The sequence below is a fragment of the Vigna unguiculata genome, chromosome 5 (genome assembly GCF_037176805.1).
Source record: "Vigna unguiculata cultivar grain cowpea cultivar isolate G323 ecotype 2 chromosome 5, ASM3717680v1, whole genome shotgun sequence".
Classification (NCBI taxonomy): Eukaryota; Viridiplantae; Streptophyta; class Magnoliopsida; order Fabales; family Fabaceae; genus Vigna; species Vigna unguiculata.
Genome location: NC_140796.1, coordinates 30705029 through 30719917, shown reverse-complemented (window position 1 = coordinate 30719917; position 14889 = coordinate 30705029). Strand labels below are relative to the sequence as shown.

The 14889-nt window shown below is 35.1% G+C and overlaps 1 long non-coding RNA gene and 1 pseudogene across 1 annotated transcript; both read left to right on the top strand.

The window, feature by feature from the left end:
- Positions 1-629: 629 nt before the first annotated feature.
- On the top strand, positions 630-6110 carry LOC146886364 (uncharacterized; annotated as a pseudogene).
- A 417-nt stretch (positions 6111-6527) lies between these two features.
- On the top strand, positions 6528-7244 carry LOC146886363 (uncharacterized). The gene is made up of 4 exons (XR_014995049.1): positions 6528-6639; positions 6760-6841; positions 6923-7021; positions 7104-7244. It is a non-coding gene; the product is annotated as an uncharacterized LOC146886363 (long non-coding RNA).
- Positions 7245-14889: the final 7645 nt, after the last annotated feature.

The window sequence follows — 14889 nt, the reverse complement described above, 5'->3', positions numbered from 1 at the left end:
TAGTATTAGTCCTACCCAATTTCCTTAACATTAATTTACCTCTTTCTATTTTCCTTAATTCTCACAGTCACAACAATGTGCATGAAATATATATAAAAAAAGCATTTAAAATATGGGGATACAAATACAAATGATGGACTTGTTTGTGTGTACACAAACAAATACTGTTATTGTTTATTTCTTGTCTATTTGACTTCAATCAACTTATTTCTATTGTTTCTTTTTTTTTCTCTGAATGAAACACAACAGAGTTAGGTTATTCTTAATGAATGACGTGGAGTTGCTATCTGGGAATCATAAGATCAACTAACTAACTGGGTACAGAAACAAGCACCTCAAATGGCTTATCTAGAACTTCTGGCATGCTAAAATTGGATGGTGGATTATCATTAATAAGCCCATGTAATTGGTTGAGGTAACATGAATATTATTTTATAGTTTCTTATTGGAAATGGTGTTAGTTTGAAGAATATATGTATGCATGTGAATTTTCCTTAGCTTTATGTTTTAGAAATTAAAATTATTAGATTAGGAATAAGAATCTTATTATTATTATATTGTATCTTGACTTCTATATAGCTAATATTATAGTAACTAACATGATAGCTCAAAGAAAATATGGATCGGAAATGGATGTTTGCTAGTCGATTATCAAAAGAATATGAATATGGGGTGAAAGAGTTTCGTAGATTTGTAGTTGAGCATGCAAAAAACCCTAGTAGAATTATTTGTCCTTGCTTGAACTGATGTCATTCAAGGGTAGTGAATGCAGATGAGTTAGAAGCACATTTAGTATGCAACGGAAGTGATAAAAGTTATTCATGTTGGACCAAACATGGTGAAAATAAAAAAAATGATATAGCACATAATGGGCATGATAGCACAAGTTATGCACCACAAGAGACTGACACAACATATGACTTTGACCAAGTTGAGGAGATTGCAAACATTATTGAAGAGGATATGCGAAATTGTCCTCAAATGTTTGACAGGTTGACAATGGATGCAAAAACACCATTGTATAATGGTTGTACTAGTTTCACAAGACTATCAGCGGTGTTAAAATTATTCAATTTGAAAGCAGGAAATGGATGGTCTGATAAGAGCTTTACTGAATTACTATCACTTTTGAAAGATATGCTACCACAAGATAATGTACTTCCTTGTCGAATGTATGAGGCTAAAAAAATGTTAAGCTCTATTGGTATGAGCTACGAGAAGATTCATGCTTGTCCAAATGATTGCATTCTTTTTCAAAATGAATATGCACCATTGGATAAATGTCCTAAATGTAGAGCATTACGTTACAAGAAAAATTCAGCACCGATGAAAGTGGTATGGTATTTTCCTATAATACCAAGATTTAGGCGCATGTATCATAATGCACAAGATGCAAAGAGCTTAAGATGGCATGCAGATGAAAGGATATGTGATGGAAAGCTTCGACACCCTGCTGATTCTCCTCAATGGGCAAAAGTTGACCATGATTATCCCAATTTTGGAAAAGAACCAAGAAACCTACGTCTTGCTTTGTCTACTGATGGAATAAATCCGCATGGTATGCAAAGCCACTCGCACAGCACGTGGCCTGTGGTTATGATTATATATAACCTACCTCCATGGCTATGCATGAAAAGGAAGTTCATGATGTTGTCCATGTTAATTCCAGGTCCAAAACAACCCGGGAATGACATAGACATATACTTGGCACCTTTGATTGAAGACTTGAAGGATATGTGGAACGAAGGTGTAGTGGTGTATGATGGCTATATGGAAGAAAGTTTCCAGCTAAGAGCAATGTTGTTTGGCACAATTAATGATTTTCCAGCATACGGTAATCTATCTGGATATAGTATCAAAGGGAAGTGTGCATGCCCTATATGTGAAGATAATACAGATTGGGTGCGATTGGAACATGGTAAGAAAAATGTTTTTCTTGGTCATCGCAGATTCTTACCTTCAAAACATCGTTATCGAGGGTGGAGAAAAGCGTTTAATGGAAGAATAGAAGAACGTAGACCTCCAGAATTGTTGTTTGGTGATAAAGTTTTTCATAAAGTAAAGAATATAAACAACAAATTTGATAAAACTTTTGCAGCAGATCTAGTCACATCTGGGTGGAAGAAAAAGTCAATCTTTTTTGAGTTGCCATATTGGAAATCCTTGTATGTTAGACATTTCCTTGATGTTATGCATATTGAGAAAAATGTATTTGATAGTGTGATAGGTACATTGTTGAATGTTCCTGGAAAGTCTAAGGATGGCATCAATGCAAGGTTGGACCTACTTGATATGAGAATTAGAACAGAATTAGCACCAATAAAGAAAGGTAAACGTCAATATCTACCACCAGCAGCTTATACTCTATCTAGAAAGGAGAAATTTGTGTTTCGTAAGTTTTTGCAAGGAGTTAAAGTTCCAGAGGGTTACTCATCAAACATCAGAAACCTAGTATCTATGAAAGATCTAAAACTAAAAGGGTTGAAGTCTCATGACTGTCATATTCTCATGGAGCATTTGCTACCGATAGGCATACGTTCCATTTTACCTAAAAAGGTAAGATGGACCATAACTAAACTATGTTATTTCTTTAGAGCCATTTGTAGCAAAGTGATTGACACTGGAAAATTGCAACCACTAGAAAGAGAAATTATTGTAACTTTGTGTGAGCTTGAAATGTTTTTCCCACCTTCTTTCTTTGACATAATGGTTCATCTTACCATTCATTTAGTTAAAGAGACAAAATATTGTGGGCCAGCATATATGAGATGGATGTACCCAATGGAGCGTTATATGAAGATATTGAAGGGTTATGTGAAAAATCGAAGTCGACCAGAAGGATGTATAGTGGAACGATATATACTTGAAGAAGCTATTGAGTTCTGTACTGATTACCTTTCTAATGTTGACTCAATAGGACTTCCAAAGTCTCGACACTTAGCAAGAACCTCAGGAGAGGGGATTACTGGAAAGACTATAATGACCATATCGAGGAAAGATTGGGAACAAGCTCAACTGTATATTCTACACAATGACGAAGAAGTTGAACCATATATTGAGAGACACAAAGCCATGCTAAAAAGATTAAATCCAACTAGGACTGACAGTTGGATAAGTAGAGAACACAATGCAACTTTTATACAATGGCTAAAAAGCCACATTTATGTAGAGTTAAATGTGAACTCCTCTAATATTTCTGACAGATTGAGATGGTTAGCAACTGGTCCAACTTTTCAAGTCTTCTCTTACAGTGCTTATATGATTAATGGGTACACATTTTGTACTAAAGAACGAGATAATCAAAGCACTATGCAAAATAGTGGTGTCACTTTGGTGGCTGAATCTATGCATATCTCAAGTGCTAAGGATAGAAGTCCTATATATGCAAATATGTCGTATTTTGGGGTAATTGAACACATATGGGAGTTGGATTACAAAACATTTCAAATTCCCATATTTGGTTGCAAGTGGGTTGATAACAATAACGGAGTTCGACAAGATGAGGCAGGGTTTATGCTTGTGAATTTTAATAAAGTGGGGTACAAGGATGAGCCATTTATTTTAGCATCACAAGCGCAACAAATATTTTATGTCACTGATCCTGTTGATGTCAATTGGTCAATTGTTTTATTATCCAATAAAATAAATGAGCATCACAATGAAGATATAGAGGACGAAAATACAAATATTGAGGATGATCCTTTATATGACATATCATATGATGATGATCCAATAACAGATGATATCTTGTATAGGAGAGATGACCATGAGGAAGGGATTTGGATAAATCCATCATTTTGTATCAATAAGAAACCTAATCATTTAAAGTTGACTACAAAAAAGAAAAGGTTGGTTTACACGTGTTTTTTTCTTTCGTATGTTACATTTATAACTTTATATTTTTATGTCTTTCCCTTTTTACCGATGCTAACCTTTTTTTTAATCTCTTTTGTTATAGGTAAATGACATCTCATAGTGAAGATAATAATCTTCCTCATGAGGAAGCAAAATGGAAGAAAGGTGTTGTGATTATGAAGAAAATTATTCGAGCTAGAAGTGAAGGAAGAAAATTAGATGTAATGTATCTATTTGATCCTTTAATATCTTTTACTTTCCAGAAAAATAATATGTGCTTATTCATGATATTAGGTTTCATGGAATGCAAGAGGTCAACCAATTGAACCTGGTGGCACAAACTTCATTAGTTATCTTGGATCCATTGTCCGTTCTAATGTTCCTATAACATGTGATAATTGGAAAGACTTGGCTTTGAGTTCCTATAAGGACATTATTTGGAATGATATACAAGTAAAATATATTATCCTTACTTATTTTAAAGTATGTGTTATGGTTGCCCAAACTTCTTTATGCTAATTTTTTTTCTTTTACAGTTAACTTTTAATGTTGATACATGTCGTAAGAATTATGTATTAAAGGAGGCAGGTAAGTTGCTTAGGACTTTTAGAACTAACTTGGCCAACACTTATCTAAAGGATGAGAATGGAAATTACATAGAGAATCCTCCTACTGAGCCTCCTGAGAAGTATGCATCAATGATTAGTGAGGATGTTTGGAAATACTTTGTTGCAAAACGTATGGATACAAGTTTCCAGGTAATCTATAATATCCAAATGCAATGTATTTATCCTTTGATTCATGTAGATAAGATTACATTTACAATCTTTCTATATAGGAAAAGAGCTTAAAAAATAAGGAAAGAGCATCACACTCTAAGTACCCTTATAGAGGTTCACGTAAGGGGTATGCACGCATAGAACAAGAAATGGTAAGTCAATATATCAACAAATAAACAATACACAACTTGCTTATATGATTTGTAACTAGGTTGATTATATTTCCCAAAACTTAGATAAAGGAATTGGGATCAAATGTTAGTAATATTCCCCGTCAAGAATTATGGAAGCATGCTCGTGTGAATAAGGCTGGGGAAATTGAAAATGAAGATGTTCAGCAAGTTTGGAACAAATGTGTAAGTAATATCTTTTCATATAATATTTGTCTGTGTTTGATATGAGAATAAGTGTGATATGTTTGATTATTGTTTATTGTAGGTAATATTGTCACAAACTATACAGTCAGAAGAGATGAGTAATGCTCGCTCAGACATTCTTGCTCAAGCATTATGTGTCCCAGAGTATCTAGGTCGTGTTAGAGCAACAGGATTTGGAGTCAGTCACAAAGATTATTTTCCGCCCAAAAAGCGTTATACACAACAAGACCATGATGCATTGACTACTCAAATGAAAGACATGGCTGAAAGAATGGCACGGATGGAGAATGAGATTAATTCACTTCGAAAGAAGGACACATCTAATAACATAGAAGAACCTGATATTGGTGTCAATAGTGGCCAAGGGAGTTGCACAATTTCATCAAATAGTTTTCCCGAGGTAACTAACTTTTCTACATTAGCGTAACTTGCTTACGTTAAATTTGTAATAGCTCTCTACATTTGGTCACTTTAAACATTATATCTTATAGTTATATTTTATAATGTAGGGGGTCTCAAGTTGTAAATTGTTTGTATCATCACCATTACTTTGCTTGGTTGCCCATGGGAAATTGCATAATGTTAAAGGTGATACACTACATGGTAGATCTCTACCTAATGGTCATGTTAAAGTTAGTGTAGATATTGCTGTGGAGCCAAATGTATCCTTGCCTATACCTAATGCTGATGACGAGATAATGACAATAGGACAAGCAATAGGTACATTTGTGGCATGGCCAATCAATCTTTTACAGGTTGTTGATGCGGTATGCTTGTCAAACCTTATTAATTCATAATTATTTATGAAAATATTTATCTATCACCTAATTTTGTTTAATTGATGATGTTTTAGGATTCCACTCTATCTAAAAAGAAAAGGATTAATAATACGAATGAATTTGTCTCACCTAAAAGAAAATGTCAAGGAAAAATGACTGTTCAACATATTCCTCGTAAAGTGATTCATCCCAATCTTCCTCAATGGTGCAACTACCTCTCTTCATATATGAAATTAAAGCCTACAGAGTCACTTTCCCCAATAGAAATAGAGAAAGACATATTTGGTTTTGATGAACATAAAGAAATCATTAATGCATAAATTATTGGAGAAATTATTGACTATGCATGGCTTGGTGCAACTACAATTTCTATATATATCGGGTACAATATACTACTTTTTTATAATTGACTTTAATCTTTGGTGAGTAGCTTTTATGATTTTACTAACTTTTAATTCTTATATCTTTCTTTTGTAAGGTACCTATATCAAAATTTCATTAAGCCAAATCATAAGGGGTTCTTCTTTTTATCACCCCAAATAACAACACATGAACTACCAATGAAAGAGAGAATGCAAAAAATAGTGAGTATATTTCTTGACAATGGGGTGATTAATAAGTTTGTTCTTGCTCCTATCAATACAGGGTAATACTTTTTTTCCTAACTTTATCAATAATGTATTATTTTCAAAGTTAGATGCACAAAATCTAATTTTGTTGATGCATTTTCAATTTTAGCCAACATTGGGTCTTGCTCGGAATCAATCTTAAAATGGAGATAATTTATTATCTTGACCCATTGGCGAAAGACATTAATATGAGGCAAGATTTGAAGAAGTTGTTTGACATGTAAGAATCTTCTTAATGTGATTCACATATATATATATATATATATATATATATATATATGTATACTTTTTGTATATATATTTTTTTACTTATGTATGCTTCATTTTTATTATTAACAAGGGTTATACAAACCTACCGAGCTCAAAGAGGGTCTATGGTTTCAAAGTCTAAGTTAAGCAATATCAAATGGACACCAATTAAGGTAGATTACAATTGTGTATTTGAAGATCAAATGATGTTGTTTTATTTGAAGGTTAATACCAATTGTATTGATGTTTTCTAGTGTCCAAAACAATCCAACGGCCATGATTGTGGGTATTACATTTGTCGATATATGAAGGAAATTGTCACATATTGTGAAGGAGGGACAATTCCAATAGATGTAAGTTATCTTAATTATATGTATTATTCATTTGTAATAGGATTTTGATTGACTAATTTTGTTTTATTTTTCTTTGTTGTAGTATTTTCCTAGTTGCAGATGTCAACAATATTCTGACAATCAAATCATTGAAGTCAGGGAAGATTGGTGTTTTTATCTCATTAGTAAATGTTTATAGGTTAGTTGTATAATTCCTTATATAACAAAATAGGGAAGGTTAGGAATAATGTTTTGTCTAAAGTGTTTTGGCCCCACAGTCTAGCAAAAATGGAACATGATGGATGAGTACTACAAATATTAGTTTTTTTTGCTAATTTCTTTCATGTAATATTATACTTTTTTAAAAATATATAAACATCATTAAGTTTTTTTGTGTAACTATGTAAGAATTTCAATGCCCTTTCATTTCAGTTTTGCTTGATTTCATTCGAAGTCTTTATACATGCATGTGAGTCAAAGAATAGAATGAATAAAAAATTAAATAAATTATAATAAACAATAATCAAACCAATACACATCGCTTGTTTTAAAAAATGTTATCTATTGATGAATTGAAAAAGTGTTATCCATTAATGAAAAATAGACAATGTTTATTTGAACAAGCGCTATCTACTAATGAATTGAAAAAGCGCTACCTATTGATGAAAAACTACTCTCATAGACAACGCTTATTCAGTCAAGTGTTGTCTATGAGAGCTTTGATAGACAGCGCTTATTCAGTGAAGTGTTGTGTATGAGAGCTTTGATAGACAGCGCTTATTCAGTCAAGTGTTGTCTACGAGATCTTTGATAGACAACATTTTCTAAAGAAAGTGCTATCTATTAAAAAATATATAGATACCGCTTGTTTAGATAAGCACTATCTATCAAGTGTCATTAGACAGCGCTTTTTTACAAGCGCTGTCTATTAATAGATACCGCTCCAATAGATAGCGCTATCTATTAAGAAAAAAAACGCTGTCTATTGCCAAATTTGGCGTAGTGATTCGATTACAGAAGACAACAATGTTGTGAGCCAAAGATGGGTGGAGAAACTCGAGTTACCAACAAGCTTTCATCTGAATCAAGCATGGATCAAATTCAGTACGGGGCAATGTGTGAAAGAAGTGTAATGTGATATTGCTCCCATAGATTCTTCTTATCCCATCTTCTTTTGGGATGGACATGACTTCGTTTTAAAACACTCAATCTTGATGAACGTTCCCCTTATTCGAGGCATGAGGGACGTAAAATGAAGTTTAAATTTATGACACCAAGACAAGTCAATAAGGATCAACATTGGGTTAAGGACGAAATAGAAAAAGAAAGAATAGAAAAAAAAGCAATCGAAACTGCAGAAGGAAGGGAAAATGATGAAAAAGAAAAGGAAGTAGAGAAAAAGATGGTGGAAATTTTATTTGTCAATGTTTTTTCTTCTACAGTTTATGATGTCATTTTACAGGAACAAAAGGATAAGCAAGTGAATGAAACACACCAGCTTCCATGTTTGAAAAGGAAGCTTGTTCGCAATGCTTTATTATGCATTTGGTCCGCTGATGAACAGCAAATTCGTCAAATACAACGCATGGAATTATTTATTATTACATACCAAGGTAGGTGGAGTAGTGTTGCAAGAGAGGTGCTCCACAGATTGCAACCACTGGAAAGGAACAAATATGAATGTATTCAAGTTGAATTTGATCCTAGAGGAAGAGAATTATTTTCAAGTTGTGGAAAAATGAAGTCATTCACAAGATCATAATAAACTTATATTAAAACTAGTAGAAAAATAAAGCCTTAAGATTCGGGACGAATATTCTCGAAGAAGAGGGGTGTGATATGAATCACGTCATAACTCAAATGGAGAAGTACTAACGCACCACTTTGCTGCAGTTAGTTTACTTTTAGTTTTTAAAGTTATTACTTTGTTTCAATATGGTCCAATTCATTGTAAAATTGGCTTACCAAATTATGTTTTGGTTTAATCAATTAATGGGCTCTGGTTTAGTTTTATTTCAAGTTGTAATGATGACCCAAATGCAACTTAGTCATCAGCCTTTGGGAAACCCAGAGGATGCTTGGCTGAATTGTTTTTGGTGACTTTTGGGTTGCTATAATTTCAGTTAGAATCAGTCACTAAGTGGTTGGATCATCAATACACCAGTGCAGAAAGGGCCTTTGGCAGCGGTTGTTTTCAATATTCTGCACCGGTTCAGGAACCGAAGCATATTGGGGCGAGGCCAAAAGGTCATAGCTTTTTGCCTCGGTTAAAAACCGAAGCCATAGAGTCCCCTTCTGCCTCGGTTTTACGTTCCACCCGAGGCCATATGGGCTTTTTTCGATACCCTTTTGGCCTCGGTTTTGTATGCACCCGAGGCCATATGGGTTTCTTTTTTTTTAAAAAAAAAAAAAAACTCAGAGCCTCTTTCGCCTGTAACCCCAGCGGCGCAGCCCCGGACATAACCAACCGTATCGAACTCAAATCGTACTTTTCCACCTACCTTTGTAAAGTTTTTCTCCATAACAAGAGAAAGAGAAAAAAAGATAAAGCAGAGAAAAAACGGTGAAAAGAACTGAAGGGCTCATTTCATTCCATTACAGAGAAGGGATTTATACAAGGTAAAGCAGAAACTAATATCTACCAGAAAAAAACTAAAAATGCAAACAGAACCATCCTTAAGCGGTGAAAACTAAGACTTAGCAATGAAAACCAGAAAAAAAGAAAGAGCAGCAGCTGTGCTGCAAGCGGTACTGCAGAAAAATCGCGTTCTCTTGGCCTCCACTGTTCGAAAATCGCGTGACGACGAGCTTGGCGTTGGAGACGTCCAGTTGCTTGGCGAGTTCGGCGGCGGTGTAGGAGGGGTTGGCGGTGGTGGCGACGGCGCCGAGCATGGAGACTGCCATGAAGGTGAAGACGAACTCCGGGGAGTTGGGGAGGAGAAAGAGAGAGAGAGTTGTAGAGGCTGGCGCGGGGAGGAAGAAGAGGGTTCGCAATTTTTGAACCCTAAATAAACCCTATGGCTTCGGTTGTTAGAAGAACCGAAGCCATTGACCCCTTTTGGCACCAGTTCTCCTTGGACCGAGGCCTATTCCAGCCACTTTTTGGCTTCGCGTCCTGATGGACCGAGGCCTAAACACCTCTTTGGCACCGGTTTTGAGCGAACCGCGGCCTATACCCCTCTTTGGCTTCGGGTATTTGGAGAACCGAGGCCTAAAACTTGGCTGTAATTGCAAAAATGCCACCGCGCCATTATATGCTTTGGTTCCTGGCCAACCGAGGCATATAAGGCGAGGTAAAATGGGAATTCTGCACTAGTGATAGTTTTTAGTGGGATGTAATTTCAATATATGTGTCTTTTGTAATTCCATTGGTTAAATCTTCTATATAAGCTGAACCATTTTAATCAATGAAACAGGCTGGGTTTTATTTAGAAAATATTAGAGTTTTATCTCTTCTATCTTAGTGAGAGTGATTCTCCTAAGTTCTTGAGTGATTCAAGACTCCATGAGTTTTATCGAAGGTCTTTCTTCCCTTTGTGTGTTTAAACTCTTAGGCTTATCTTCCATTCTTTAAAGTGTGACGTCTATCGGTTTCCACTACATCTTCTTATCTATTTCCATTTTCTCGTTTTAAATAAATACTCAAGTTTTTTGCTTATTAGCATTCCAACCTAGATAGATCCATAAAACGAATCCACCCCTCTGGATTCACATCATTTGGTATTCAGAGCCTAGCTCACTAGATTTTGAATAGCAATGGAATTTTATTATACAAGGTGTTTAATCGAAGGAAACCCACGTTTAGTTGCATTCGATTATGGAAGACAACAATGTTTTGAGCCAAAGATTGGTGGAGACACTCGAGTTACCAACAAGCTTTAATCCGAATCAAGCATGGATCAAATTCAGTACGGTGCAATGTGTGAGGGAAGTATAATTTGATATTGCTCCCATGGACTCTTCCCATCTTCTTTTGGGATGGACATGACTTGATGAATATCATCCTAAGGACTCATAGTTTGGGCCATTGACTAGGCCATTCCTTTTATTTGTTTTTTTTTAAAATAGATTAATAAATGTATAGGATTACTATTTCTGTGGTGTAGTTAGTAATTTTCATGGGTTTGTATTCTAGGCCCAATCTTTAAAAATACTGTTTGATTATTTTCCTTGTATTTGGTTTGCGTACCGTGGGTCTGCTCCACCAACACGTGAAATACATCAGCGTGCAATGTTGGGACTGAAGTATATCAGGGACGCTTCACCAGCTTGGGCCTGCAACGAGCAACCCACCTTCACTTTTATGATTCTCCAACGCGTTCTAGCTAATAGATGCACAAAAGACCCTTGCTTCCACAAGACACACCTTCGAAAGGGTTCTTTTTCTCCCACACAGAGCCTTCGACATTACAACCCTTAGCTGCTAGGGTTTTTGTTTTCTCTCTTCACGCGTGCCACCCTTAGCTAGGGACTTTGTTCACGCTTTCCTTCTTTTAGTTTTTTTTGCCGTTTGGTTATTTCTGTTTCATTAGGGTTTTCGAGCTGCCTTTCTTCTCTATAAAAGGCAGGCTCTTTTGTTTGTAATGGTTAACTTTGAATATATATGAGAGTGATTAGCCTTTTAGCTTTTCTCCTTTCTCCTTCAGAGTTCAACTCGAACCAGAGTTAGGGTTCTCCTCCTAACTTTGCTTCACCGTAAGCACCGAGCTCCATGATCGGTAGCGTCATTTGTTTCCATCGTTTCTTCACTTCCGCTGCAACTTTCACCGATCATTCACCAGTTCCGCTGCAAGAACGAGGGTTCGAGAATGTTCTACCGAACCATTTGTCATCATGTGGTAATCAGAGCTCCGGTTTCGAGCTTGGAGCGAGGAGGTCTTCAAAGATAAGTTTCTTCACTTGTCTCTGATTCTTCTTTTTAAATCTGTTTGATTTTTGTCTTGTACGAATTTGTTTGAGTTCATTTTTGCTGCTCTTCGAGAATCTGTGTGTTGTTGGTTGTTTTCACTGAAATTGATTCAAATTTGTTGTTCCAAATAGTCTTGAATCAATACTGATGATTTTATGTCTAGCTCTCTGATTCTGCCATTCCAATGCATGTCAATTAGGTTCAATTTTGTTTTCTTACCTAGCTTACAATTTTATAATCTGTGTTTTGTCTTAAGAATTGTTTAGTTCCTTTATATGTCATTGATTCCATAGCAATTGTGCCTAAAACGTGGTCTTGTTGACTGTTTTGTATGTGCTCCATATTTGTTCTGTTTTAATAGTTAGTTTCTGTGGTATGTTCAGTTCTGCCTTTGCTATTAGATCATTAGCAAGTGTTCTGCAGTGTATATTGATACTGTTCTTGTCCATTCGTGCTGGTTTTTCTTATTTTCCTGTTACAATTGGATTTCGTGATCTGTTTGCTTCTGGTACTGCTCTGGAAATTGAAGTTGTTGGCCAATGATTGTTGCTACCCAAACCGAATCTGAGATATTGACATCTGATTGTGCTCAGAGTTCCCATGCAGTTTTGGTGTAGTTGAAAGCATAGGCTGAATCAGTGTTGTTTTTTTTTGTGCCTGACTAGTTAATCGAATTTGCTGAAGTTTGGTTCACCTTTCACAGTATCTCCTTGCTGCTATCTCATAGTTTTTTTGTTCCTGTGATTGGGCTATGGTCTGTTGATTTTACACTTGCTTCACCTTGCTGTTTTGGTTCAGTTATACTGTCACAGACTCATTTTTTTTTTCTATTCTGCGATCTGTTATTGATAAGTCACATTGTGTTAATTGATCTGTGGTTGTGCCTATTGCTTTCCAGAGTCAACAATTTGTGTTCCATTCTTTTCCAGTGCTGGTTTATATTTTTTTTCAGTATTTTCAACTCATGCTACTATTTAGTTGATCAAACTTGTGCTGATATGATGTCTTCTGCCTTGCCTGTTCTTGTAGCTATATGCTATTATGCAGCAATAAAATTGTGCATTCTGTTTTGCTTGAAAGTTGCTGCCATGACATAGTTTTAGTGCAGTTCATTGCTTTTGTTTGACTCACTTTTCTGCTGCATTTTGCTGCATAGTCTAGTTGTTGGACCATTTCTAGTTCCTTGCATCTACATTGCACTGTCTGAGAGTTTCTTGCTGTTTAGTGTGCTTTTCTTCATTTTTTTAGTTGAATCAATTTTGCAATCTATCATATGCAATTGACCATTTGAATGGACTTGGAAAACTGCAATTGAAGTGAATTGTGATTTAAAGGAAAAGATGCATATGTGATCTATGTGAGTTGAAAAGAAAATCTGTAAAGAAAAACAAAGAAAGAAAATCTGATGAGAAAATCTAGAAGAAAGATATTGTTTGAGTTATTTAGGTGAAAAGAAAGTGAGGCAAAATAGTTCACAACTTTAGTCTTGAATATCCATTTCAAAAACAATTTGCTTATGTTCTTGATTCAACTAGTTTTGTGTCTTTTTGATTTTAGTTTTGTTAATCTTGTTCTAGACACATTCCTTAGGTTCTACTTTGTGTGCTATCCTTTATTGCTTTGCCTTTTTCTTGCTTGTCTTGTTTGCATATTCCATTAAGTTTGTCCATTTAATTCTTCCAACTTGTCAATGTTTTTTCTTTTACAGTTTGTGATGTCATTTTACAGGAACAAAAGGATAAGAAAGTGAATGAAACACACCAGCTTCCATGTTTGAAAAGGAAGCTTGTTCACAATACTTTATTATGCATTTCGTCCACTGATGAGCGGCAAATTTGTCAAACACAAGATATGGAATTATTTATTGTTACATATCAAGGTAGGTGGGGTAGTGTTGGCAGGAGAGGTTCTCCACGGATTGCAACCGCTGGAAAGGAACAAATATGAATATATTCAAGTTGAATTTCATCCTAGATGAAGAGAATTACTTTCAAGTTGTGGAAAAATGAAGTCATTCACAAGATCGTAATAAACTTATATTAGAAATAGCAGAAAAATAAAGCCCTAAGATACGGGACGAATCTTCTCGAAGAAGGAGGGTGTGATATGAATCACGTCATAACTCAAATGGAGAAGTACTAACGCACCACTTTGCTGCAGTTAGTTTATTTTTAGTTTTTGAAGTTCTTAGTTTGTTTAAATATGGTCCAATTCATTGTAAAATTGGCTCACCAAATTATGTTTTGGTTTAATCAATTAATGGACTCTAGTTTAGTTTTATTTCAAGTTGTAATGATGACTTAATTGCCTTTGGGAGACCTAGAGGATGCTTGGCTGAATTGTTTTTGGTGACTTTTGGGATGTCATACTTTCAGTTACAATCAGTCATTAGGTTGTTGGACCATTAATAGTTTTAAGTGAGATGTAATTTCAATATATGTGTCTTTTGTAATTCCATTGGTTAGCACTTCTATATAAGCTGAACCATTTTAATCAATGAAACAGGTTAGGTTTTATTCAGAAAATATTAGAGTTTTATCTCTTCTATCTTAGTGAGAGTGATTCTTCTAAGTTCTTGAATGATTCAAGACTCCATGAGTTTTATCGAAGGTCTTTCTTCCCTTTGTGTGTTTAAACTCTTAGGCTTATCTTCCATTCTTAGAAGGGTGACGTCTATGAATTTCCACTAAATCTTCTTATCTATTTCTATTTTCTCGTTTGAAATAATTTCTCAAATTTCTTTCCTATTAGCATTCCAACCTAGATAGATACATAAAACGAATCTACCCCTCTGGATTCACATCATTTGGTATTAAGAGCCTAGCTCACTAGATTTGGAATAACAATAGATGTTTATTATACAAGGTGTTTAATCGAAGGCAACCCATGTTTAGTTGCATTCGATTACGGAAGACAACAATGTTGTGAGCCAAAGATTGGTCGAAAAACTCGAGTTACCAACAAGCTTTCATCCGAATCA